At 39.9% G+C, this 26,121-nt stretch overlaps 1 protein-coding gene across 1 annotated transcript in view; it reads left to right on the forward strand.

Moving 5' to 3' along the window:
* Nucleotides 1-20,468: 20,468 nt before the first annotated feature.
* The window catches only part of Rab27b (RAB27B, member RAS oncogene family), a 57,772-nt gene continuing 52,119 nt past the window's right edge, over nucleotides 20,469-26,121 (forward strand). Inside the window, exon 1 of the mRNA XM_013018917.1 lies at nucleotides 20,469-20,652. The gene's annotated coding sequence lies outside the window, so the exon portion shown is untranslated. The remainder of the gene's footprint in view (nucleotides 20,653-26,121) is intronic.

A 26,121-nucleotide genomic window follows, 5' to 3' on the forward strand; every position in this document is an offset into this window, starting at 1 on the left:
GAGAGCTCATTTCTCCTCTCAATAGGTTCACAATTCAATTAGTTCCTGCTTCCTGGGACTCTGAAACACAGAGACAATCTCCCACCACAGAGGGAGCTGAGCACAGGGGCGCCCTATTGATTTGCAATGTGACTAATATTTCTAATTTTTTGACATCAAACATATTTGCAGCCCTATGAATGTCGGCAAATAGACAAATAAGTCTACTGGAATTGACTAAATTCTTAAAAGAACTATACGAGTTTGGTGTTATTGATCTTACAGATATTTAACTACACTTTTATATTTAAAATGCTAAATAAATTTTCCCCTAGGGTTTAAGATGTAAAAACCATACCATTAAATATGTACTGTGTTTCAGGTTGGAAACTTAATATGCATTTTTTTGAGACAGAGTCTCTCTATGTAGTCCTGAATTCATTAAGCAAACTCAGGATGACCTTGACCTCAAGCCACCTGCTTTAGCAGGTAGGTCTAGGATTAGAGGCATATGTCACTACACAAGCTCAAAAGGAATATTTTAATTTAAAAGCAACTGTTAATACTTAGTACTTTTTCTTATAAGAAAAGAAAGCTATATTTGTGATATATAGTGGAAGAAGTTAACAGCAATTATTTGTGAGTGGAATTGTGGTTAGATCACCACCCAAAGACAAATGAAAAAAATCAATTATATTATAATCTATGAAATCGTCCCCTCCTCCTTCCCTCCCTCCCTCCTTCTCTCCTTCCCTCTCTTCCTTCCTTCCTTCCTTCCTTCCTTTTTTTCTTCCTTCCTTCCATCCTTCTTTCCTTCCTTTCTTCCTTCCTTTCTTCCCTTCCCTTCCCCTCTGCTTCCTTCCTTTCCTTTTTTCTCTTTCTCTCTCTTTTTACTTCTCTATCCCTCTTTCTTCCTGTCTTTCTTTGGTGTAGTGCTGGTGATCAAACTCAGGCCCTCACAACTTCTAAGAATGCAATTTACCACTAAGCTATATTCCTAGCCCCTAAGCTTTTCTTTTACTTATGAAAAAGTAATGGTCTACCTTCCTTTATAGTTTTTCATTCTCTTTGGTAGTTATATTCCACACTACACTACATTTTTTGGGGGGGAGGTCCAGTCATGGGGCCTGAACTCTGGGCCTGGGCGCTGTCCCTCAGCTCTTCAGCTCAAGGCTAGCCCTCTACCACTTGAGCCATAGCGCCACTTCTGACTTTTTTCATTTTGCTTATGTGGTGCTGAAGAATCGAACCCAGGGCCTCATGCATGCAAGGCAAGCGCTCTACCACTGAGCCACCTTCCCAGCCCCCACTACATGGTTTTGAATAAGATATATTTAAGTAAATTTTGATGAGTGGATATTTGGGTTATTTTCAATGAGTTGCTATTAGAAACCATATCATAATGAACAGAATCAAGGTTTGTCTTTATTTATCGATTCAACTATTTCCTTAAGATAATTCTTTAGATATGGACTACTGTGGGAAAGAATGTGTATATGTGAAATTTGATACAGATTCTAGATTGCAAAGAAATTAGCATTGACACTACTGGTCAGTTTTGAACATTGTTTTCTTTATCATCTTATGAATAAAGACTGTCTTATTTTAATGTGTTTCTATGTGACTGTCATTGTGACTTCTTTTTTGCAATATTTTGCCTTCTTTTGAGATTAATCTGCTTGTATGGTTTTGTTTACTCGTCTGCTGGAGTATTTTGTACACTGGCTAGTTGTAATAATGGTATAGATTAGAGGTATTGAGACCTTGGATGGACCTTGATTCATCTCACATTTCACCATCAATGTCATGCTGTTTAGAGCATTCATTTTGCAGTTGTAGTCATTTTCTGTGGCTCCCACTTAGCCTAATGTCCACTTTCTAACTGCTGCCTATTCTATCGTGTCTCTACTATCAGTTCATATATAATAAATAAGGCAATAAATCTGGCATGATGAGCCAGTGATCTATATACCATGTCCAAGTTACTGACATTTTTTTTATTTCACTTTAGTTTTTTATTTGTTTGGTGTTTAAATTTGATTAGGTTTTCAACCTCATGAAAGTGATTTTCTACTGCTTACATAAATGATCACAAAGCTGGCTTTACAACAGTGTACATTACTATTGACAACCCAGAGTCCTCCCTCTCTTCAACAATTGCGATACTTGCCATGAAGGTGCCCAGCCCTTCACAGCCAGCGTTATACTGACCATTGCATATTCTGTTGACTTGGCAATGGGGACTTTTCAGGTCCCAAACTACTGACATTTGAGCCACATAACTGTTTCTTGGATTGGGAAGCTTCCTGGTGCATTTTTAGATGTTTGGTAGCATCTCTTGGACTTCTACCCGGAAGATAGTGATGGTACATCCTCTTCTACCTAGTGTGGCAACCCCACGTGCTCCTCGGTACTACAGATTCTCCTGGAAAAGTCTGCAATGGTGGGACTTACCTGTTACTCCCCATCATTCATGGCATCCTCCTAGCTGCCCAGTTATTTAGAGTGTGGTGTACAACTGCAGACAAGTGATTTGGGGGTTGGAGTACAAGAATAAAGAACAGCCTTTTCTCAGAATACAAGGGCCAGAAGGGAACACCAGAGACAGCCAGCTCCTTCCTTCACACATTATATGACTACACAAATCTCTAAGCTACAGAACTTCATTTTTATCTGGAAGCTGGCCACAGGAATAAGGCCAGGGGTTAAAGTTATTCGAAGATTAAAAGAAACTTGGTGCTGTCTAAATTCTCAGAATAATCTTAAGTGTTCCTGGAGAACCACTGTGGACTTTTTATTTTTTATAATAGTATCACAGGAAATGCATTTTCCTTTCTAGCCACAGTTGCCTATGGAGGAAGAAAAGAATTCCACAGAGTGAGAACACTGAGGCTTTGTCTTTGGGCTGAGTTGTCTTCTTTCCTTTGTTCCCTTGCTCAGAAGGTTGAAGCTAGGTGAAGTTTAGGATGTTGCTCCTGTGCCTTCTGTCTTTGTTGGCCTTTGCCGCTGGTTCAGTCTGCTCCACTGGCTGGCGTGTGATGGTTCAAGATTCAATATTTTGTGAGGCTTGTTCAAGAATTCCCTTCATTTATGTTCAAGGCAGGTCCTTTTAGCTTTAACTGGGTGTGTAGACTCATCAGTACTGTGAGATTAGATATCTCTGTGCAAATGCATCTTGAACAATTAAAAATATTTTGCTACGTGATTTCACTCTTCCCTGTTTTACTGTAGTGTTGTAGATTTTTTTTTTGTTTCCAATTCCTTTGTCATTCAATGGAACAAGACTAAGGAGAGTTTAAGTGTGCAGACTCAACCTGCCATCCAGAAACCAAGAAAGAGTATTCCTTGGTTGGGATGCACAATTTCAGGATGTTTTTTTGCATATTTTTCTGAAATTTGAAGTAGCCTCTGTGTGGAATAAAATCAATAAAGCCACAAGACAGTGGGTCAAATTTTATGCAGCATTCAGTGTCACTGTAGCACATAAACTAGTTGACAACTAATGCTGATTTGGAAAGCCAATGTTAGTGCTGAAAATACATTGTTGGCAGTAAGGAATGGTAGCTTTACCAATTCCTTCTGCATAGTCCTTTTGCTTTGGAACAACATTCATTTATTTTTAGTCTCTTACTCAGTTAATGGTTATTGAGTGTTTATATTTGCTCCTGACAGTGGAACTACAATACCCGAATGAAAAGAAAGTAACAATCTTCCTTTTGTTCTAAATGCAAATATAAAAAAGAAAGAGACACCAAGTAAGGAGGAAAGTAAATAGAGCATACTCTTACACAGCATCAATGTTTACCACGAGCACATAGGAAGGTACAGTGTGGAGAAACAGAGAAACTTGGGAAAGTGCTCTTTCAAACTAGGCTATCAGGAGTTCCTCCTAACAGATAGATTTGGGCCAGAGGTCTAAATGGCAGGGAGGAAATGAATGCTGCATGGTTCAAAATAAGCATAATCAAGGCAGAAGGTATGGAAAGCTTGGGTGATACAGGCCCCTGTAGTCAGAGTGGAGGGAGAAGGGGCAAGAGGTGAATCCAGAGGTCCTGGTGAGCAAAGGACATGGATGTGTGCAGTGTAATAAGCAGCATTAGTGGATTTGGGCTGCTGGGTATAGGAAGACAAGAATGGAAGCAACTAAACTGGTTAGGAAATGGCTGCAGTAGTATGGGCAAGACAAGGTGAGGATATGGCATACAACCACATCATGAGCAGTGGAGGCAAGTGGAAATAAATACATTATGGTGATTTGCCTTATTTTGTTGGAGAATCCATAAACCTTTTTGTCTTTTACCTTTGTATGGTGAGGATTTCACTCTAAAAATACTCTAGTTCAGTATGAGTGACTTGAACATCTAGCAGAGGTGATTTGTGAGTTTAAGGCATCTTGCATTATCATGCTCTGAAAACAGAGAGCAGATTATTGTTATGAATCATTAATAAAGTTGAATGTCATCTGAAGGTTAACTTAACCTTCACCAAACAGATATTTTTAACTGTATGAAATAGAAATCCCAAAACTGCAGATGAAATTTCAAGAAGTTGGATCTTACACTGAACAATAAAGGCACTTCAAAAAAGCACTTCATTAGACTCTTTAGAAATTATAATTTAACATCCCCAATGCATGGGTTCAATAGATAAACATTGCTCCATCAAAATTATTTACTATTTATAAGTTGAGACAAACCCATTACAGTAGACCTGCTTCTATCTCATTTTATTTTTGTGGTTTTAGTTATCCTTATCCAACTTTAGTCTGAAAACACTCAATGGAAAATTCAGAAAACAAATAAAATGTGTTTTAAGTACTTTTGTTATAACACATTATTATACTTACTCTATTGTACTGCTTATTTTTATTAGTTTCTCTTTGTCAGTTTATTGGCTTCTTTTTGTAGTTTCTCATATAATTTTTAGTTTAGACAGTTAAAATGAAAATTTTGAATTCAATTTTATGAACATAATGCTTGAGGAAAACAATGACAGATATAAAGTCTGAACATACATACCTTTTCTACTCACAATTGTGTTTCTATGAAAAATAGAAATGATAAAAGGACAAATAGTATTCAATTCAAAAGTCTCCCAGAAAGCTGTTTTTAACCACAGGTTACTATACACCTTAGAATAGGAAATTTTAAAGTCAAACTTCCAAGTTACTTAATTGTATTACATTTTCTTTCTTTTTTTGGGGGGGAGGTTCGGTTCAGGGGGCCCTGAACTCTGGACTTGGGTGCTGTCCCTCAGCTCTTCAGCTCAAGGCTAGCGCTCTACCACTTGAGCCACAGCGTCACTTCCAGCTTTTTTATTTTTGCTTATGTGGTGCTGAGGAATCGAACCCAGGGCCTCAGGCATGCAAGGCAAGCGCTCTACCACTGAGCCACCTTCCCAGCCCTCGTATTATGTTTTCGATCCCCCTTTTCTTTTATGCACAGGCAGGAATCCAGCAGAAGTAGGGTTAACTTGTTCATATCAATAACTTTGATTAAATTCAGGATGGTTTCAGAAAGCTAAATCGAAAGCACCAGAAGAGCATCCTATATTTCAGCTTGTTTGAGACACTCATAAAATAATCTGTCTTGAGGACCCCTTTTCTCTTGAGCAATCAGCTAAAACAATAATTTGACATAAAGATGCCTTTAGATGAGTTTGTGCAGGAAAAACAGTGTGTACAGGGTTCAGTCCTAGCTGCAGGTTTAGGTAGCTGTGGGGCAGAGGGGATGGGCAGAGAATGGAGAGAATCTCAGTACAGATAAGGGGGATGATGTGCCAACGCACACGTGAAAGCACTGTTGCTACCTATCTGATTGAACTGCCCCATTGTGACCCGTTGTGATCGCAGCGGGTGATATGTTCCGTCCACTTGGTTTGCTTGCACGCTGTGGGACTTCCCTCAGAGATAGGAGACACTTTGCTGCTGCTTCCTTTTACTGTTCCTGGGGCCACATCCTGTGCTCTGTGGAGAGCCCGTTGTTCAGATGTGATGACAGATAAGTAATGTAATGGGCCTTAGATCAAGGACTAGAAAAGGAGGCTAATATTTGAGTCTATTTAACAGATCCCGTCTTATGGAGAAGCCTAGTGGAGCATGGAACTCTTTTGTGTGTGGCTTTTTGGTGTGTGTTGGGGTGGGGGCACAAAGGACTGATTACAGAGCTGATCTCTCTCTTTTTTTTATCTCCTGGCTTTTTTCTTCATGTTGATTTCAAGCACACTAAGCAAAAATGGGGAGGAAATCAAAGTATTTGTAATGTTCCCACACACCATTATTTCTTTCTCACCTATGTGTTTGGATTGCTTGCATGTATGATTCAGAAATTATTACAGGAGTTTATTAGAATGATGGTTATCATGATTTGGCAGTGCAGACCCGCAATGTTTCACACTTCCGGTGTGATCTGGTCCTATGAATCCTGTTAGGAATAAGATTGTCTTCACCTGTGTGGACTTAAGAAAAATGACGTTTTTTAAGATTCCTGCCAATCAGGAAAGGCTGAAGGGACCGTGCAGTGTCTGGTGAAGCCTCCTGTTATTCCATGGCTGTTTCTGCCAATGCTATGTGCTTTTAACAATGTTTAAGTTATGCCCACCCTAAATGATTCTAAAGCTTCTCAACTAAGTACCACAGGTAGCCACAAAATGTCCTTGTTTTTAGAAAGCAAACTTTCTACCAAAATAAAGATATTAGAAATAATATTTACTTCAAGAATAGGTTTTGTTTTACTGGCTCAATGACTCTAACTTCTAATACTAATGTGAAATATCTACAGATTGAAATTCTTAGACTAAAAAGCATATGACATGTATACAGCCCTGTCTATCTTTCGCTTTGGACTCTCAGCTCTTAACCATTGTGAAACAGGTATGAGTTAAGTCGGAGGGAGCAAGTGTCCAATAATACTGAACTGCAACCTTTGCATGGATTAATTTAGTTCTGTTGACTCTTGTGAATCACAAAAGAAATTTCAAGGTCTTATTTTTCAATTTCTATGGCAAGAATAGCATGGAACTTAACAAATGTTAAGGAATCCAGTGTTCTTCCTCTATTACTAATTATAAGGAAAGCGAGAAATGAGGATCGTCTCTCTTGCAAGCAAGGAGTCAAGAAGTAATAGTAATCTCTTCCCATCCACTGGGCAAGTCCATAGCAATTGAACACATTATCTCTATAAGAATGACCATTTTGTTTTGCATACTCATTGTGGTTGGGCATAATTTTTTTTGCTCTTGCAGAATATCAGTGGATCAACTTGGCAGTACATACAAAATTAATTCCCTACTATTCTTCCAACACTGTTTTCAAGGAATGAGGGAGTTTCACATTAAGCATCTATATGCAATCTTTCCAGTCCTGGGACCTTTTCTTGATCTGTTATAAGAAAATCTGAAATAATTCAGATGTTAAAGGATCAGTTCAACTTAGGGTTTTCTATGGACTAGAATTTTTAGAAAAAGCAAGAGTTCATGGAAAATTATGGGAATATGGAAAGCATTGGAACTACTCAAAATGATAGATTTGGTGTTTCAGCAACATTGAAGTGAAAAGAAATTTATTCTAACCAGCTCTGAGGAAATTGGTTGCTGTAGAGAATTTACAATGGAAATTACAGTGAGTGAAACATTGGGTTTGAAAAGTCGATTGCAAATAAAATGCTAAAACAAGGATACAGGATGACCCATTGTAACAATGAGATAGATGTACAAGACACTATGTTGAAAATGAACTTTACAACTTGCACGGAGGAGGTAGAGGGAGAAGTTAGGGAGGTGGGGAAGGAAGGGATGATAGGGGAAAAATAAAGGAGGAGGTAACAATGCTTGATAGGAAATGTACCGATTACTCATGTAACTGCAACCCTTCTACTTTACAATAAAAATATATTAAAAAAAGAAAAGTTGATTGTATGTGTATTGAATGCTAAGGAATTAAGCCAAACTTTGAGAAATAACAGGACATGAAAAATTTTCATTGAAACAAACTAATATAGCTGAAAGTAACAGTTATGAAAGAATTTATACTGTATGATTGCATTTACTTTAAGGGGTTGCTGTGGTGCTGGGTTTTGAAGAGAGGGCTTCATTCTTGAAAGGTAGATGCTCTACTCTTTGATCTACATGGTAAGTGTCCATTTGATGAGTCCCCATTTGATACTCTGGGAAGAGAAAATAGATTATGATTACAAAAGGGTTGAGTGAGAAAACACAGGAAGTTTTAGGGTTAATGGAGTTATTCTGCATATTGATTCTATGTTTACCTAGACTTGTAGAATTATACATAAAAGGGTCAATTTTATTAGATTTCAAGTACATTTTAAAAACAAGAAAAAATGTATTTATAGAATTATTTGGAATGAAGAGTAGGATGAATACTATAGGAACAAATGGAAGGATTATTGAAAATTTAATACCTCAAAAGCAGAATCATGTTTCAACCTTAGTAAGAAATATAACAAGGATAAACAAATTCAAGACTATGTCATTTTGCTGTTAAATCATATAGTTGGACTGGGTTTCAGGATGGTTTCGTAGTTACTATCAAGACAAGATCATTGATGGATGGGAAAAATGATTAATATCATGTTTACCTTAACAAAAACATTTAAAAAATTCTCTGCATGTCTTTATGGACACTGACTTGAGGTGAAGCCCTTCCTGGAGAGTGACCATTGTCTGTTAGGAGGGGACAGACATGTTGGACAAGCTTTGTGGAAATTCTCACCATTTCTTCCTGAGAACAAACCTCTTCAGGAATCTGGAGCCTCACAAGACTGACTACAGCAATTTGACTCCATCTCCAAGTCCTTAGGCTGTGACAAACCCAGCTCATTTCTTCACTCTGTCAGTGTGCATATCACTTGACTGTCAATTCTGGAAACAAGTCCATTTTGTTAATGCTGCTTGTGTGTGGACGATGACACTGTTGTGCCTCCAGTGATTTCTTGGGGGTGATGCTCCTAGGGCTTTGTTCTTGAACCTTCTTTGGGGCCCAGACCAGGTCACCCATGTCAGTGTTGTTCACTTGCACTCTGGGGAATCCTGAAAATGGAATATTTCTGTGCCACCAAAGAACAATCTGAAAACTAAAGTCTTGGAGGGAGGGGAAGGAAGAATCCAGAAAACACCTTATTACTTTGGGTTATTACTTTATCACTTTATGGGATATCATCTATCTCTCAGTACAGGAACACGTATTTGGTCTTGGTATCACCAATCTTGATCTTGTCCCTGGTCTGTTTTTATTTTCACAAAACAGGAGCTTTATTTTATAATAATTATATGCTAAGCATTGATTTAAAAACTCCAGCCAACAACTAGGAGAGTTTCCATACTAGTAGAAATAAAGATAGCACATAAACACAAACAAAATTACTTATTCATTATATACATTGCAACATGCACTTTTTTCTTTCTTTTTCCTTTCTTTCTTTTCTTTCTTCTTTTTTTGCCAGTCATGGGGCCTGGCCACTGTCCCTCAGCTCTTTAGCTCAAGGCTAGTGCTCTACCACTTGAGCCACATCATCGCTTCTGGCTTTTTCTGCTTATGTGGTACTGAGGAATCGAACCCAGGGCCTCATGCATGAGAGGCAAGCACTCTACCACTGAACCACCTTCCCAGCCCCGCAATGTGCACTTTTTATTCATTGTTTATTTTATTGTAAGTACCTGGGAAGACTCAGGAATGCTGTGGTAGCAAGAAATCCTGAGATCTGAGTTGCTTTCTCTCTAATTCATGTAGAGCCAAGAGACCCAGGCAATATTACATGCGGCTATGATTCAGTATGGCACAGACCTGAGACACAAGCTGCCCCCAAATGTAAATGTTTCTGTCTAAAAGTGACATCCACTGCTTTTCTTCATATTTAATTGGCCCAAACCAATCATAGAGCCAAATCAGACTTCAAAGAGCAAGAAAGTGTAAATATTAATGGTCAGAGAGATAAAGAAGTATGAGACACTGAAGAATATTAGAAATCTCTTATTATTTATCCACAAATGAGATGTCGTGTACCAACTTTTTCAAACAAAGCCAACATACTAGTGAATATATTAGAAGCAATGAGTTTATGATTGATGACAGAGTTGTTGTTGACCAAATTAAATCAACTTACCCTTTCCAATCTCTAGTCAAAAATGTAAAATGACTATCTTGTGTACACAGCTTCACACATACACCTTACACAGCTTCTAGTGTTCAAGATGATCCACACAGTTCGACTCCATTTTTATTATAATAGTGGGACTAATATAAATACTAATCAAAATAACAGAAAAATGTGGAAAGTAGTCATAATCAATAAATATCTGGCCATGCTCAGAAATGAGAAAGCCTTTTCAAAAGACAGTTAATCATGTAATTAGTCCATGATAAGTTTTTTGGGGGAAGTTTTCCTTCCGAGTTTTAATGTGACTTCTATGAATTAGTATTATTGCAATTAATGTGTGTGTGTGTTTTCCAACTTTTTTTTTTTGTCAATCATGGGGCCTGAACTCTGGGCCTGAGTGCTGTCCCTCAGCTCGTCAGCTCAAGGCTAGTGCTCTACCACTTGAGCCACAGTGCCACTTCAGCTTTTTCTGCTTATGTGGTGTTGAGGAATCGAACTTAGGGGCTCATGTGTGCAAGGCAAGTGCTCTGTCATTGGGCCACCTTTCCAGCCCGTTTTCCAACTTTTAGTAGAAAGTAATAGCTTATTTGATTATTTAAGAAACGCTTAGCTCTTACCCACATTGCTTTCCAGGGAGAATTATAACGTCAACATTATTTACTATTTTATAAGACCTACTTTGGCCAATGGTATGTGATGACAAGTAACCAAAATATTATTGCACATTAGCCTTAGTGACATGGTTCATTTTTCCTGTGGTTTGATTCTGAAGTCCACCATTAGAGTGTGCACTGAAGAGCTGTTGTCCCTTTCACCCAGTCCCAGAAGGAGAGTTCTGAACAGTCCACATACCTGAGGAGCAGCTGGTGTAAGCAGGATGAACATTGTTAAACAGACTTGAACTTGGCCTAAAGCCTAGAGTCCAGAGTCCAGACTATAGCATAAACCAGACACGGTCAGCCGATAGATAGATAAGTTAGCGAGAGAATAGACATTGGATTAAGCCGTGGAGTTTAGGAGTGCTTTATTACAATGCATTGCAGGAAAAGCTGAGCTAATGTCTCACACAAGAACAAGTTGTTGGAGGTCGTTACTTAGAAACAGTTTAGTAGATGAGATCAATTAGGAGTTATGTACATAAATACAACTCCATCTTTATTGATCATTTACTTAAATGACTAGGTAATATAAGATCCCACTTAAAAAAATGGATCATTAGGGGCTGGAAGGTGGCTCAGTGGTAGAGTGCTTCCCTTGCATGCCTGAGGCCCTGGGTTTGATTCCTCAGCACCACATAAGCAGAAAAAGCTGAAAGTGGTGCTGTGGCTCAAGTGATAGAGCACTAGCTGTGAGCTGAAGAGCTGAGGGACAGCGCCCAGGCCCAGAGTTCAGGCCTCACAACCGACAAAAAAAAAAAAAAAAGGATCATTAATTAAGATTCCTTTCTTGAAAATTTGAACTACTTTTACCTGATTGCTATGCAGAGATTGTGCCCATGTATGCATAGATAATAATATTCTGGATTATGGTAATTTCCAAAAAGCTTAGAAAGTTATGTTTTTATTATTAATGAATGATTTGATTATCCTAATTATATTCTTTTAACAGTCATTTTTCAGCATTACAATTAAGTGTAAACTTTAGAACTGACCTAAAAATGCTGTTGAAAATATACCATAACCATAAGCAGAAGAACAGGTCCCTATGATGGAGCTCATACTGAACGTGTTAGAATCAGAAGGGAGAAGAGTCTAAACTAATAGATGATGGTGCCATTTAAGGGGCTGATATTTAAGCATAATTTTATGGCTTTGTTGCCTGTTTTGACACTTTTATTGGAGTGTAAATGACATATAATAAGCAACACATAATGAAAGTGTACAATTTAATATGTTTTGACACATGAATATATTCCTGAAAGCCATCATTGCCATCAAGATAGAGAACGTTATCTGTCATCCCTGAAGTTGACTTTTACCCATTTGTAATCCCTCACGAATTCCCTGTTTATTGTTTGCAAAAATGACATGCTGTCTAGCATTCTGGAGAAAGCTGTTCTTCTTTAAATATTTATGAAAAAATTCCTGACAAAGCATTTTTACGCATGCAACACTATGAAGTAGACATTATTTTTTCCACTTGAAATAATCTTTTATTTTCATATCTTTACCTGCCTTGTGATGTAGACAGTATAGTTAGACCTCTTATATAAAAGATTAAACAAGGGACTAGAGGGGTTAAGAGACTTGACTGAGCTAATATGGGTCTGAAATTCAAACCCAAGTCCTCATGAAATTTATCTACTGTGTGACTCACAAAAATCAGGAAGATGATAGCCCCTGTGATTGTAGCTGCTATACTTTTTTTTTCTTTTTTTTTTTTGTTCGGTTGTGGGGCTTGAACTCTGGGCCTTCGCGCTGTCCCTGCGCTCTTCAGCTCAAGGCGAGCGCTTTACCGCTTCAGCCACAGCACCACTTCCGGTTTTCTAGTGGTTTATTGGAGATAAGAGTCTCACGGACAAAAAAAAAAAAAAAAAGAGTCTCACGGACTTTCTGTCCAGGCTGGTTTTGAACCATGATCCTCAGATCTCAGCCTCCTGAGTAGCTAGGATTACAGGCGTGAGCCACCAACCCCCAGCTAGTGCCTGGGTGCTCAGTGTCTAAACACTGAGCCTCTCGGGCTCTGGGTACGGGCCAGCCCCTCTCCTCCATGTCTAATGAGATAAGTAGAGCTACCTGTGCTCATATGATCCAACTTCATTTGTTCAACTGCAGGACAGACTACACCTTTGAATTTTTAAATAAATATTTAACAATCAACAGGATATACCTTCTTCTGTGAGCTACATACATCTCCTCCTGAAGTCAGTAAAAGGACAAGGATTGTTAAACATATAATAAAACATACTGTGTATTTTTTCAAGACAGGTGTGACAAGAATAAAACCACCACCAAGGGAAAATATTAACATTCTGGAATTAAATTCATCATTTTGGCCTACGTACCTCAAGGTGAACTAACCGAACTAATCCTTTCAGTTACCTGAAACTTGCCACAAATAGGTTATACTGGAAGATACTGAACGAGGTGATGTTAGCTGGTGGAGAGTTGACTGTTCCTTGTGATGGTTAGAATATAGTTTTGAAAAGCATAGGCACCCATTAAGGGCCTGGAAATGCTTTCTGGTCCCCAAGCCACAAGTCAAGGCCAAATCACAATAATCATGGGATATATCTGTGCCAAAATGTCTGAGGGATTAACTCATAAGGAGTTAAATGTTAATTTTTTAATGTTTTGGTTAGTTATTGAGAACATAATGGTTTTAAGCAAATGTTTTAGATTTTTTAAATTTTTTCAACTTAAAGACACAGAAGATCTCTGACTTATTTTATCTTGACAGTGACAGACTCATGGAGGAAGAAGAGGTGATAAAAGTTAAAAACATTTGCAATTAATGAGAGAAAGTGGATTCGGAGGCCAATATTAAAAGATCATAGAGCTCCATTAAGTGCAAGTTTGGGCTGTGTATGGGTTTTATTTTTTTATGATTGCTACATATCCTACTTGGCTACGAATGAGCTGAGACAAAACAGGATGTCCAGCAACAGCTCTGTCATTTATTTCTGTGTTTTGTTTCTCTTATGTTTAAATCCTAGGAGAGAGAATTGTCAGTGAGCTTACCTGTAATTATAACAATTTCACACTAAAATACTGTGAGGGGTTGACGGTCCTCTTTCTAGTTTTCATTGGGGAAAAATAACACATGAACATTTATGTCACTGTGCCTCAAAAACATACCTTTTATTGTAAATCACACTTATGTTGAAAGTCTGATAGTGTTTTGAAACATTTTCACAAACTTTTTATTCCCATCTTGTACTATCTCAGCTATGAAATATATGAAGCAGAACAGATAAGAATCTGTACATGCCGGTGTTCACACATACTATTACGCATGCAGATACACAGCTACATTTATTGTCATGCGTGACACTGTCACTAGACATCAAATAGATTGCATTCCTTCCAGCAGGCTTAGTTTTTATTAATATAATTGTTCTTCAATAATTTATCTGGCATTGCCATTGAACTCGATTAAGCAACGTTGTGATGGTAATTATGTCTACAGCTACAACATTCTATCTGTAGACAGGATATACTGTCATTCACAGGTAGAATCCTGGCATACCCCCAAACTGTGTGTGACCTGAGAAATCAGAACATGTGTAAACACTACATGATAGATATTAATGAAACGACATAGTCTTTATTAGCATGCTTCTTTAACATGGAAAGGGAGAATCTGACTATATCACAATAATCTCCATGTGAGTTCCCTGGGCAGCTTCAGGTCACATTCTAAGAGACTGAGGCAAGGTGAGGTTGAAAGTGGGAAGGTTATGACCTGATGTTTGAAGAGATGCTTTAGATAACGATCACAGAGACACATTCAGTTTAGCATCTATAGCTCAACTGGATGCATGCCTTCAAAGCCATTTGCTAGTAGACGTCTCCTAAGCATAGGTACTTCTTGAAGTCACATCCTTGGTAGTTAGGAGGAACTAGCATGGCCTGGAAGTCTGGTCCTGTGGTGTTTTTGTCATGTTGTGTGTGGGGTTTCCTCTGACCGGGGAGGGGTTGATTTTTATTTGTGATTACTCAGACTGCACAGGAGCTGATGATCAACAGGCTGGGTAGGCACACCCATACATGCCTGGCAGGCAAAGCCAGCCTACCCAGGCATCATGGAACAGGTTACCTGGAAATCTCAAGGCACAACAGTGTGGAGTCAAGGGAACTTTTACCAAGGATTTTGCCGTTTGACAGGCAGGACCAGAACCATAGGACATATTAGGGCCACCAAGGATGAGTCAGAGAAAAGCAAAGGCATTTGCTATCTGAAGCTTGCAATTACTTATTTTCTCTTAAAGTATCTTTCTTCTTCCTTCTTCTTCCTCATTCTATTCTCCACATCTAGCCAAGTGCTAGACACAATTGCTTAATAAGTGGCCGAATAAACAAATCAACAAGTAAAATTCTCAAGTCTGACTTGATTCCACATCCCAAATTCACTTTCTCTGCTAGTTATTGGTTATTCTATATAAAACTGTCTTATTATTAAAGTATAATGTCATTGAAATAAATAACTTATGCTTCTCTATGCCCATTTGAAGGTTACTTCAAAACTAATTGTATTTTTTATTAAGAAAATACATTTCACAGTTTATAATGGAATAAAACAATGTTAAAGGTCTCAGAAAGTGCCAAAGACTTTCTCTTAAGCCCCAGTTTCACTGCCTTCCATTCTCACTGGAAAACTTTTGAATCTTTTAGTGATTTCCTGTTTTTCTAAATAGTTTGTTTGTCCTTCTGTCTTGGGGTACTGGGCATTAAATTTAGTGCCTCAAGCCTGCTCAGGAAGCACCCTAACACATGAACTATCCCCTAATCCTTTTGCTTTTAGTTTTTCAGATAGGGTCTCACCTGGATAGCTTCAAATCACTATCTTCTTACCTCTGCCTCCTGAAAAGGAGAGATTACAGGATTGCACCACCATTCCTAGCTCTGTTGTTTTGTTGTTTGACATCTTATTATCAAAGTTCAGGATTTAGCTGACACACATACATAAGCAGTGTTTCCACTCTCCACCTTCTCTCTCTCTCTTTCTCTCTCTCTCTGTCTCTATCCCTTTATTATCATTTACAGTTAATTCTTTTGTGAGTCTTCTCATTATTGTGATCATATCCACATCCGAAAGAAGTAGTACTCTATCATATATTTTTTCACAACTTTTTGTTTTTCCTGGAGTTGGTAAATCCTTTGAGATTGTAGGCCTTGTTAGGCCATGTTAGGCCAACAGAAAATTTCTCAAAATTGCTTGCAGATGATCTTTAAAATTGTAACCATCAGGACAATGAATTTTCTGTAACAATCCCAACAGTGTCAGTGGTTTTACAAGTTTGTTTCTTGCTCCTGTCACAGTTCAACAGGTAGCAACAGTTGAGGTTTCTTTGGAAATAATCATTCAGGGTCACCAACTTCTTTTGCTCAGCACTTTCATGTGTTCTGGGGTCTCAGTGCTCTTTGCTGGTTTTTGTTGTTGGTGGTAGTGGTTTGTTGGCTTTTTGCTCCTGAACACAAATCAGAACAAGAAACTTGAGCGTTCTGAATTTCATCAGTTTCTCTTTCTTAATGTATTAGCTTGTTTGGAGCAGAGGAGCTTTTCTTTTAAAATGGTATACAGGAAGAATATTTTTTGAGTCCTTGAAAGTATAAAAATGTTTTTATTTATGAAGCTGAAACATATCTGGTATACAATTCCTGGTTCAAAATGAATTTATTTTAGAGATATAAAGGCATTCAAAGAAACATCTGGATCTATTATTATTATTATCATTATTAATTTTGTTCTAAGACCAGGACTTGAACTCTGCACCTGATACTTGTTTTCATTCATTGCTGATATTCTACCACCTGAATTATGCCTCCAATTCTTGGATTATTATTGGTCTTGAGAAATCCATACAATTTTTGTATTTTTAACTTTACATGCTACTTTATTTTAAATCAATCAATCAATCAGTTAAATAAAATGTACTCTTTTTAACATGCAGAACTTTTGATCTTCACTTCTGGAAATTTTAAAATATTATTTCTTCTATTTTAAAAAATCTTTTCCTGAATAGAAATAACTGTTTCCTAGAACTTTCTAGGATTGCTGATAGTAATATTTTTTCTTCAATTATTTTGTATAGATTTTTGTTATAATCCAAAATTCTCTTATCTTAATCTTCTCATGGAGCTTTTAGACTCTTAAATTTTTTTAATATATTTATAACCATCAGAACAACCAAAGTCCAGGGTATTTTCAGCCCCAGCTACAAAAAGGCCCATCCTGTTAGCAATTGCTCTCAAACTGCTTTTCTTCCCATTCTCTGGTGATCACTAATCTACTTTCTGTCTCAATGGATTTGTCTGTTTGGTGTTTTTCAGATAAATGGAATCATACAACATACAGTTGGCATGTGCTTTCATTCATGTTGCATACTGCGATCAAGGTTCGCCCATGTTTTAGTCTGTGCCAGTACTTCATTCCTTTATAGGACTGAGTCTTATCACATGGTGCAGATATGGTCTTTTAAATTTTTGAGTATATTTTCAAACTTAAAGTTTTTTTTGTCTTTTTTTGGTCTTGTATATATTTTTTCCATTTTCTCTGAGAACAGTAAAAAGCTATGTGCTCGTTCATTTGCTTGAATCACAAATTACTCTAGTTTTTAATTATCTAGAAAATAAAGCTCCAGTTCCTTGGAGATTATGTTAGCAGAGGGAGGAACGTGTGGTTGGTTGAGGGCCTGGCAATGGGGAAGGACAGTGGGAGTCTGAGTCTTGGACTCGGGATTCTAGCTGAACTCTGTGCTTTCCCCCCACTCCATGCAGGCATTTTCACTGCCTAAACTTGAGCCTGCTGGGCTCAGGTAGACAGGACTGGCTTGCTTCTTGCCTGCAGTTCACTGTGTGAACTCTGATTTTTCCAATCAAACACCAGCCTTTAGCTGATTTATGTTCTTCGAAAGATTCACTGTAAATTCATTTATTATCTGTTGATGTCTCTTTTCCCTTTTTTCTCTGTGGCTTCAAATACTTCAGAAATTCATTTACTTTTGTGTGAAAGGAGTTTAAAGAGAGATGAAACATGCGTGATCCATTTGTTATGTTAACTGGAAGTCTCCCAAGTATATTTTACTCGAGCTCTTTGACTGAATTAGGCAGCAATTACATCTATTTAAGATGTGCTTTATGAACTCTAGGTACGTGAAGGCTTTTTTCGTTATCACTGGTATTACATTGCATGGTGTTGTGCCTTGATTTTCCTGAATTTTGTTTGTGTCAACTGTAGCTGGTTCAAATGGCCTTCATGAAAGGGAGAAGCATTTCTCTTGTGTCTTCCACCTTCTCCATCTGGGAACCCACCACTCCCCAGCTCTGTCAGATCAGACACCAATGGCTCTGAACCTCAGAAACCTGAAAGACAGGATTGTATGTGGCAAGTCTTTCTAGCAGAGTTGTCCCTGAAGGTTTGGTCTTTCCCCATCAGTGACACCCTTAACCACACTTACGCCAGGAAGGAACAAGGAGAGGCCATGGTGAATGTGTTAAATTTTCTCATGGAGGCAATCCTTTTTTTTTCTTCCCAGAAATACTATGGAGGCAGCAAAAGGTAGAGGTGACCATTTCTTCTGTGTTCAGAAGTAATAGATTGGAGTTCCACCTTGACAGGCTTCCATAATTCTGGGTCAATGATTGGGATATTCCCAACCTGTTTTCTATTTCAAAGCCATGTTATGACACTCAAGTGAGAAGATCTAAGGGCAAGGCCTTTGTAAACTTTTTGCATATAGGACATCATAGCTATTAGGATTAAAGTGTAGTTTGCATATTAAGTAGGTAAAGAAAATGAAATATCCTATAGCATGAGGAATTATTTAAAATCAATGTGTATATTCAGAATGGAATTGAGATAGTATGACTTCTTTGATTTTGATTTGGGCCCAGAACACAGACATATTATATATGTAGAGCATTGATAAATACAAGGAAGACTTACAATATACATAGATACCCAGTATATATTCTTTGGGAGAATGGAGTGCATTAGATATGGTTAAAACAGTAACTGTAGCCAGCATATCTATCGAACCAACTGTGTTCGTATAGTACAAGACACTTTACTGACACAAACTCAGTTACAATACATCCATGGAGGAGTATTACTATACCCATATTCCAGATAACACTGAGACACAAGAAATAGAACTTCTTTCATAGTTTCCCAGTGGCATGGAAAGACTTCTATGGGAATGATTTTTTTTCTGATACTCCTCTTCATTATCTTGATATTGTTTCTGTGTGGTTTTGTGTTTGTTTGTTTGCTTATTTATACTGCGTGCATGTGTGCATGCATGCTGTCGCTCTGCCTCTTCCAGAGAGATTTCCTCACCGACAGCGGCATCTCTCATACTCAGTCTGTAAGCGTCAAAACTGAGTCAAAATGAAAATTTTACACCATCATCTGATCTATGAACGTGAATGCAAGCATGGGTGTTCGATATTTTAACGTTTTCTCCTACCAGGTAACTGGAGGGAATGGGTGGGGTTGGGACAGATGGGGGAAAAAGGGAGAAAGCATGACTCTGATCAAGATACATTGTACCCCTAAACGGATATTGAACTGAAACCCCTTTCTGTACATCCATGTAGAGATAATTTTACAAAGAGAGAGAAGAAAGCTTTCTTCCAAGAGGAATAAGTTGATCACAATGCTTCATATTCCACGTGTGTTCTTACCTTTCTCTGATTCCAGAGAAGGGCTGTCAGAGGACATCTAAAATCGTATACCCCGCAGTGGCCAGCCAGGATCTGTGCTTTGTGGGCCAATCTGAAGTGATTGGAGCTGGCCACATAGTAGGTACTTCATAAATATTTCTCCCTGACTGGGCTTGCTCATTACTTTAACAATTACTGAACTGAGCTCTGAACTGGCTTTACAATGCAGGGACTCTGGGATGGTCATACGCAGAATGTGTATGACTTTGAGAATGCAGTCTCTTTTCAACTGACCTTTCTCTGTTCCCCACCTGCAAGCCCCTACTCTTTACAAGTACAAAGACCCTCCCCCCACCATAATCCCACAATCCCCTCCTCTGAGACAAGCGATGTCTGGAAACTAGTCTCTGCATCCCTGCCCTGGGCTCTGGGAGTGAGATGTCACCGAAAACAGAGAAAACAAGGAAAGCTGAGCACCAGTGGCTCACACCTGTGGTCCTAGCTACGTGGGGAGGCTGAGATAGGAAGATCAAAGTTGGAAGCCAGCAAAGCAGGAATGTCGGTGAGTCTTATTCCCAGTTAACCAGCCCAAAGGGGGGGGAGATGCGGGGGGGGGGGGGGGCCGGGGGGGGGGGGTAAGAGCCAGCTGTGGAACTGTAGATCAAGCCTTGAGCAGAAAACAAGAAAAATAGAGCCAAGGGACAGAGTCCAGGCCCTGAGTTCCAGCCCCAGTCCTGGCCACAAACAAACGAGTAGATATACACATAATAAGCCACCGGGCTGGCTGCGAAGGCTCCGCGCCCCGCGGCCCCGCGGCGTGGGGATTTCATCGGAGCCCGGTGCGTGTCTGAGTCTCCTCGCAGCCTGAGAGTGAGTCATTGGCCGGGCTGAGCCGGGCACATCCGCGTTGGGACGCAGACACGCCTTCTTCTCACACAAACCTTCCTGATCCCCGACTCGGGTCCCGCCGGACTCCCGGGCTGGTGCTCCCCGCCCCTGCCACTCGCAATTCTGAAGGACCGGGGGCCGGGGACCGCCCGGCGTCGGGCGATCCGGAGCCACAGGTTGGGAGCGGTGCCCAGCACCGTCCCCCGCCCCCGGCTGAAGCTGACCTCCGGCTGGGCGCGCGCGGTGGCCACCCCGGAGTCCCGGGGCTGGGAAGGGCAGGAAGCAAAGGGAAGGAGACGGCGCTGAAATCCGACACCAGCTTTCCGGCCCGGGAACCCCGCAGGCTGGTGAGTTGGGGGACGGAGGCGGGCTGGGTGGCAGATCAGGCTGTGCCACCCACTCGGGGCGCTGGGGCCGGGTGGAGAGCGCAGGCCTGGAGATCCAGGCCCCCCTGGCCCCGTGGGGACCCGCTGGGGATGCCCACTGCATCGCTCTCCTGCGCCCCCCACGCTCCCAACCCCAAACTCCTGTTTGGGTGTTTGGTTGGGGATCAGGGGAGGTGAAAAAAGCAAAGCAAAACAAAAACTGGGCACAGCCATGCGCGTTTCCTTCCCTCAGTGTTTCAGAGAACAGTGATTCACAGGAAGGGACATGATGATGGTGTGTTCAGAGTTTCACTCGGGGAGAAAGGACTGGCTGTGGCTGGCCAGGCAGGTGACAGGATATTTCTAGGTGCTTCTGTGGGGAAGTGGGGGGGGGCGGAGGGTAGGAGGGAAAGGACTCCTAGACTCAAGAGTCATTTCAGTTGTCCAAGGTTTTGCTCAGATACTTTTGAATTCCGACTCTGTGTTGCCTCTTCGTGTGTGTGTGTGTGTGTGTGTGTGTGTGTGTGTGTGTGTGTAATCACAATAAACTCCCTTGCAAGATCGCCTCCACTCAATACAGTGTTATCTAATTAAGCCTCCGGAAACTATTGAGGCAGGTGAAGTAAACAGAGCCGCCTTCCTAGGAAAAAGCTGTTGGGTTAAAGCAGACACACCTGTAACACGTCTATCACGTTTGTCAAGACTTCGTATGTCAAGACTTAACTCTCAGCCTCCAAGACTGCAGGTCGTGGCTCAGCAAGGAACAGGCCGTTTCGGGGTTATTAACCACAGAAATTATTGTTTAGTACTTTCTTCAGTCGAAGCTGTGACTTTTGGGCTTCGTTCTGCTGCAAAGAGAAATGTCTTCTTCTCCCACTTTAGTTGCATTTACCCTTGTTATTTTAGGTAGAATATTCATGGTGTTTAGCTATCAAGTTTGAATTTGACAGTGAAAAAAGGCATGTCATTAGCATAATACAAGCTGAAGCTACTGAACACTCAAGCTACTGCAAAGTCCAATTTTGTGCTTCCAAAGCAAGAGTGGTACCTGGCTTGTGATCCCTGCAACATTGCTTCCTTCTTTGCTAATGTTACCCTCTGCCTCCTTGGGAACAGCCATTCCTGCAGGTGTCAGGGAATTCCTATGGATGGGCAGGAGAATGGCTACCGCTACTTCCGGTGTGGGAGCCTTTCCTGCTTCTGATCTGACCATGGCCAACCCTAGGATGTTACCATTGTAGGAAAACAAGACATTTCGGTGGAAACTGGATGAGCCTGTTCTCACAGATGCCAAATAGGATTAAAGGGAATCTGTCAAATGTGAGAGCCAGCCACCCATTTCCCTTGTCATAGGTCATTTCTAGAACCGGAACATTTGACCTGATAGGGAAGTGAACCCAACAATAGTGATGTTCTTCTCCACTCTGTGACACACCACCCTAGATGAAAATCTGTCTTCTAGTTTCATAATGGCCATTCATTTATTCAATCATTCTTCTGGAAACACAAATGTCATCTCTTTTCCACCTTGATTTTTGGAAATTTTTGATAAGGTTTTGGTCTCGCTGGTCAAAACAGCATAAAAGGTAGACAGAAAATTTGTCTTCCAATTATTCCTTGCTATAGTATATGTTATTATATATTAAATTAAATGTTATCTTGTTATGACATGTAATTCTTGTTATAACAGGTTTCTTGTGTTGATTTGTCAAGGCTGGTTAACCAATAATTCAGCATTGGAGCAATTAATTGTAATGTCAAGATGACTGAGCTCAATTGCAATAAAAACAGGCAGGGCAAACCAGATGTTCCCATGGAGAGATGGCTCTCAAAAGGGAATGATACTTTATTTCATGATTACGTATATATGGAATTTAATTAATAGAAGTTGGAAGCAGCAGCATCAATAAGCCTAATAACAAACCTGGTATAAATTTTGCACACAGAGGGGAGGGCATTACCTAATTTATTCCAGGTCCTTCATGACCATTATTCATGCTTTGTAAATATTGATCTTTTCTCATGAGTCTTAAAATGAAGAACACCTGTCTGTATTAACAGTACTGAGAGTATGCTGTTATAGCTAAAACAAATCTTTAATAAGTTCCATCTTTTAACTAAAAATAAATAAATCTTCAATATGTTTGTTCAACAATTCTCTCTCTCTCTCTCTCTCCCTCTCCCTTTTCTTTTTTTCTTTTTTTTGGTCGGTTGTGGGGCTTAAACTCAGGGCCTAGGCACTGTCCCTGAGCTCTTCAACTCAAGGCCAGTGCTATACCGCTTGAGCCACAGTGCCACTTCCGGTCTTCTGGTAAGGTTAATTGGAGATAAGAGTCTCACAGACTTTTCTGCCCAGGCTGGCTTTCAACCGCAATCCTCAGATTTCAGCCTCTTCAGTGCCCTCACTTCCTTGGTGCCCCGCTAACTGTTCGGGATTCTATGTGAACAGAACAGATGAACATTCCTATGGAGCTTACTTACAGAGCTGGTAGACAAACACTAAACCAGATGAGCAAGTTCAGTCTTTGTGACCATACAGAAAAATGCTAAGGAGAGAGACGAAAGCTGGTGGCAAAGGCTTGCTAAGGTTGCCTTTGTAGGACAGGTTTGCCTGACTTGATAGGCCCGTGTTAACTTGAGCAAGGGAGGGAGGAGATCTGAAGGGGAAGAGCCTCCTAGACCTAGACCGAATGAGCAGGAAGCTTGGGGTTGCCGGCCATCTTCCAGAAATAGCAAGAAACCTCTGCCCAGGATCTGAAGGAGTGCATCTACAGAGGCAGGGAAGAGCAGAAATATGGAAAGGAGGATTATAGGTCCGGTCACAAAGGTGTTGAAGGTCCTAATCAATATATTGCCTTTTGTATTTTTATCAGGGGGAGAACAAGAAAGTCTGTGATTTAGCTTGAGCCTATTTATCTATTATTCTATTATGCTTAAGTAGTTGTCCACAGAGATTTCAATTCAACACGTCAGCGTGTGCCTCTTGGTCAGTGTCAATCCTTTCTTCATTCTCCCTTATCTCTCCCAACCTCCCAAATCCCCTCGATTTATGGAATATTAAGACTGCATCCATCCACACTACTCCCTCCATTGCCCTCTCCATTGACCTCATCATCCTTCGCAACATGTGTTCTAGCTTTCTGATGCTCATTTTGTTAAAGCTATAAGCTAGTGGTTCAAAAGAGTTTTATCATTGGTATCCTTCCCTGTACGTACTCTAGTTATCATGTTTGTGTAAATATGCATATGACCCTGTATATGTTTACATACATGTTCATAAATTTAGAGCTAATTTGCACATATGAGAAAAAAACATGTGTCCTTTATAGCCTCCTTTTAAAAAAACTTTCTTAATGGCTAGTTACTGAGCATGCTACAAACTTGAAGGCTCTTTTAAGATCTGAAAACCAGAACTTAATTGTAATGAAAGATTTTTGCTATTTTAGAAATTACCATCCAATTGGTGGGGAGATAGACATGGTAGTCAAGAAACAAACAATTCAGCATGGTTTAGTGTCAGTAAGAAAAATATCTTGAAGCAGAAAATAGCAGAAGTGGTCTAAAGAGTTCTCCATGATTCTGTGGTCTGAAAGACCCTCAGGGGAAGGGATTCCATTGTAACTTTTACTTCATTTTTTCATTGAAGCATAATAATTGTATATATTTAAGTGTTTTAGTACTATTCTTGGGGGTCCTGGAACCTGCAAAAACTGAGGGACAACTGTACATTTTGTAAGATATTCAGTATACCCATCACGTCAAGCATTTATTATTTCATTGTAATGAGGGCTGAGATGTAGCCCAGTGATGGAGCTTCTGCCTAGCATGAATTTGGCTATGAACTGGATCCTCAGAACTAGCAGGAAAACAACAGCAACAACGTTCTTCTGTAATGAGTGAGAGCATTTAAGATCTAAAGGAGTGATCTTTTCAAAACAATCTCTCTGGCTTCCCTAATGACAATTGGTTGTAGGATAACCAGAGTAAAAAAAAGACCAGATGGACCAGAGATAGGGGTGAAGATTAAAGTTAGAACCCTGGTCATGGAGAGAGGCAGACTGGTTCAGAAAATAGTGGAAGGCAGACTGACAGGACTTCCTAATGAATTGGATACAGGATGGAGATGATAGGAAAAGCAGCGCAAATGAACAACAGGTGCATTCTGAAGCTATTGGAAATGGTAAAGCTTTCCTAAGATGTGTTAAATTGACCAGGTTAACCCCAAACTCACAGTGTAGCCAGGCTGGCTAGATTTTGTTTTGCTTCCTTCTTTCGTCATAGAAAAAAAATACTGTTCAAAGTAGAAGGATTAAACAACACTAAAAAATTAAGCTAAAAGGCGGAGAGGTTATTGTGACTGCAAGGAAGTACTTTAAGTGGAAAAGATATCCTTTAGGAAAGAACAAGCCAGAAAGAGCAAAAGCAGCTACAGTGTTTCTGTCATGGGGATGAAATTGAAGCTTTCATACAACTGAGAGAAGAAGGCAGAGAGTGAAAAGCAGATGGCAGCGGATATAAGTTGAGGTTGGAGACACTATTTGTGAAGTCACTGTAGGAGCAAAGACCAACAAAGTCCAAGAAGGGCAGAGACCCAAGACTTAGTTGTCAGAGGTTATTGCAGAGAAGCTTCTTTGAAAAATGGAACTTTAGGCTCTTTTCCAAGGTTCTCATCCTACAAATTCCAGAACACATTTATATATATATATATATATATATATATATATATATATGTAAATGAAGTAAATGAAAGATGTAGCTGCTATGAAGCAAGTATTTAATATCCAGAAATGCAAGATCATCATTGTAAGGTAAAGTTATATTCCAGGATACTGAGTTGCTCCACCCACGTAATTGCTGAGCAGTTTCTAAGAAGGCAGACACAGCCTCATAAATTGGTGGGATTTACGTTTAACAGTTATTTTTTACTTTATTATTAATCAAATATTGCCAGTGCTACATTGTATATTGTCGCGACCGCCTCGACCCGCAAGGATGACGCGACAACAGGTTCTTCTTTCAGGCGGTTTATTCAGGACCTTGTTTACAGCTTCTTTTCTCCTACTTCTCTCCTGCCCACTTCTTCCTTCTTCTTCCTGCTTCTCCTTCCCATCCACCCCCGCACCGGTTATAAGCCTCCTGGATGGCCAATCCTGAAGCACCACGTGGCATATACCGATAGGGCTGCAAACACGGAAGCAAACTAGGAGCCAAGTCATAGCCATATAAGGAGTTGTTTTTACAGAGAGCACTCGTCAGGGGAAGGCGGGAGCCCGCGCCATCTTAGGTCGCAGCCGCACCACGCGGCCGCGGCCATTTTAGCTACAATGTTGCTTTTGCAGCCGTCTTTGGTTGCGGGTCCCGCAGCTCTCCACAGTATATATCTATGGGCTTGACATCTAATCTTCATAAAAATCATCATTCTGTGAAAAACAAGGCACTATTGATTGTTTT

The sequence above is a fragment of the Dipodomys ordii genome, unplaced genomic scaffold (assembly GCF_000151885.1).
Source record: "Dipodomys ordii isolate 6190 unplaced genomic scaffold, Dord_2.0 Scaffold43, whole genome shotgun sequence".
Lineage (NCBI taxonomy): Eukaryota > Metazoa > Chordata > Mammalia > Rodentia > Heteromyidae > Dipodomys > Dipodomys ordii.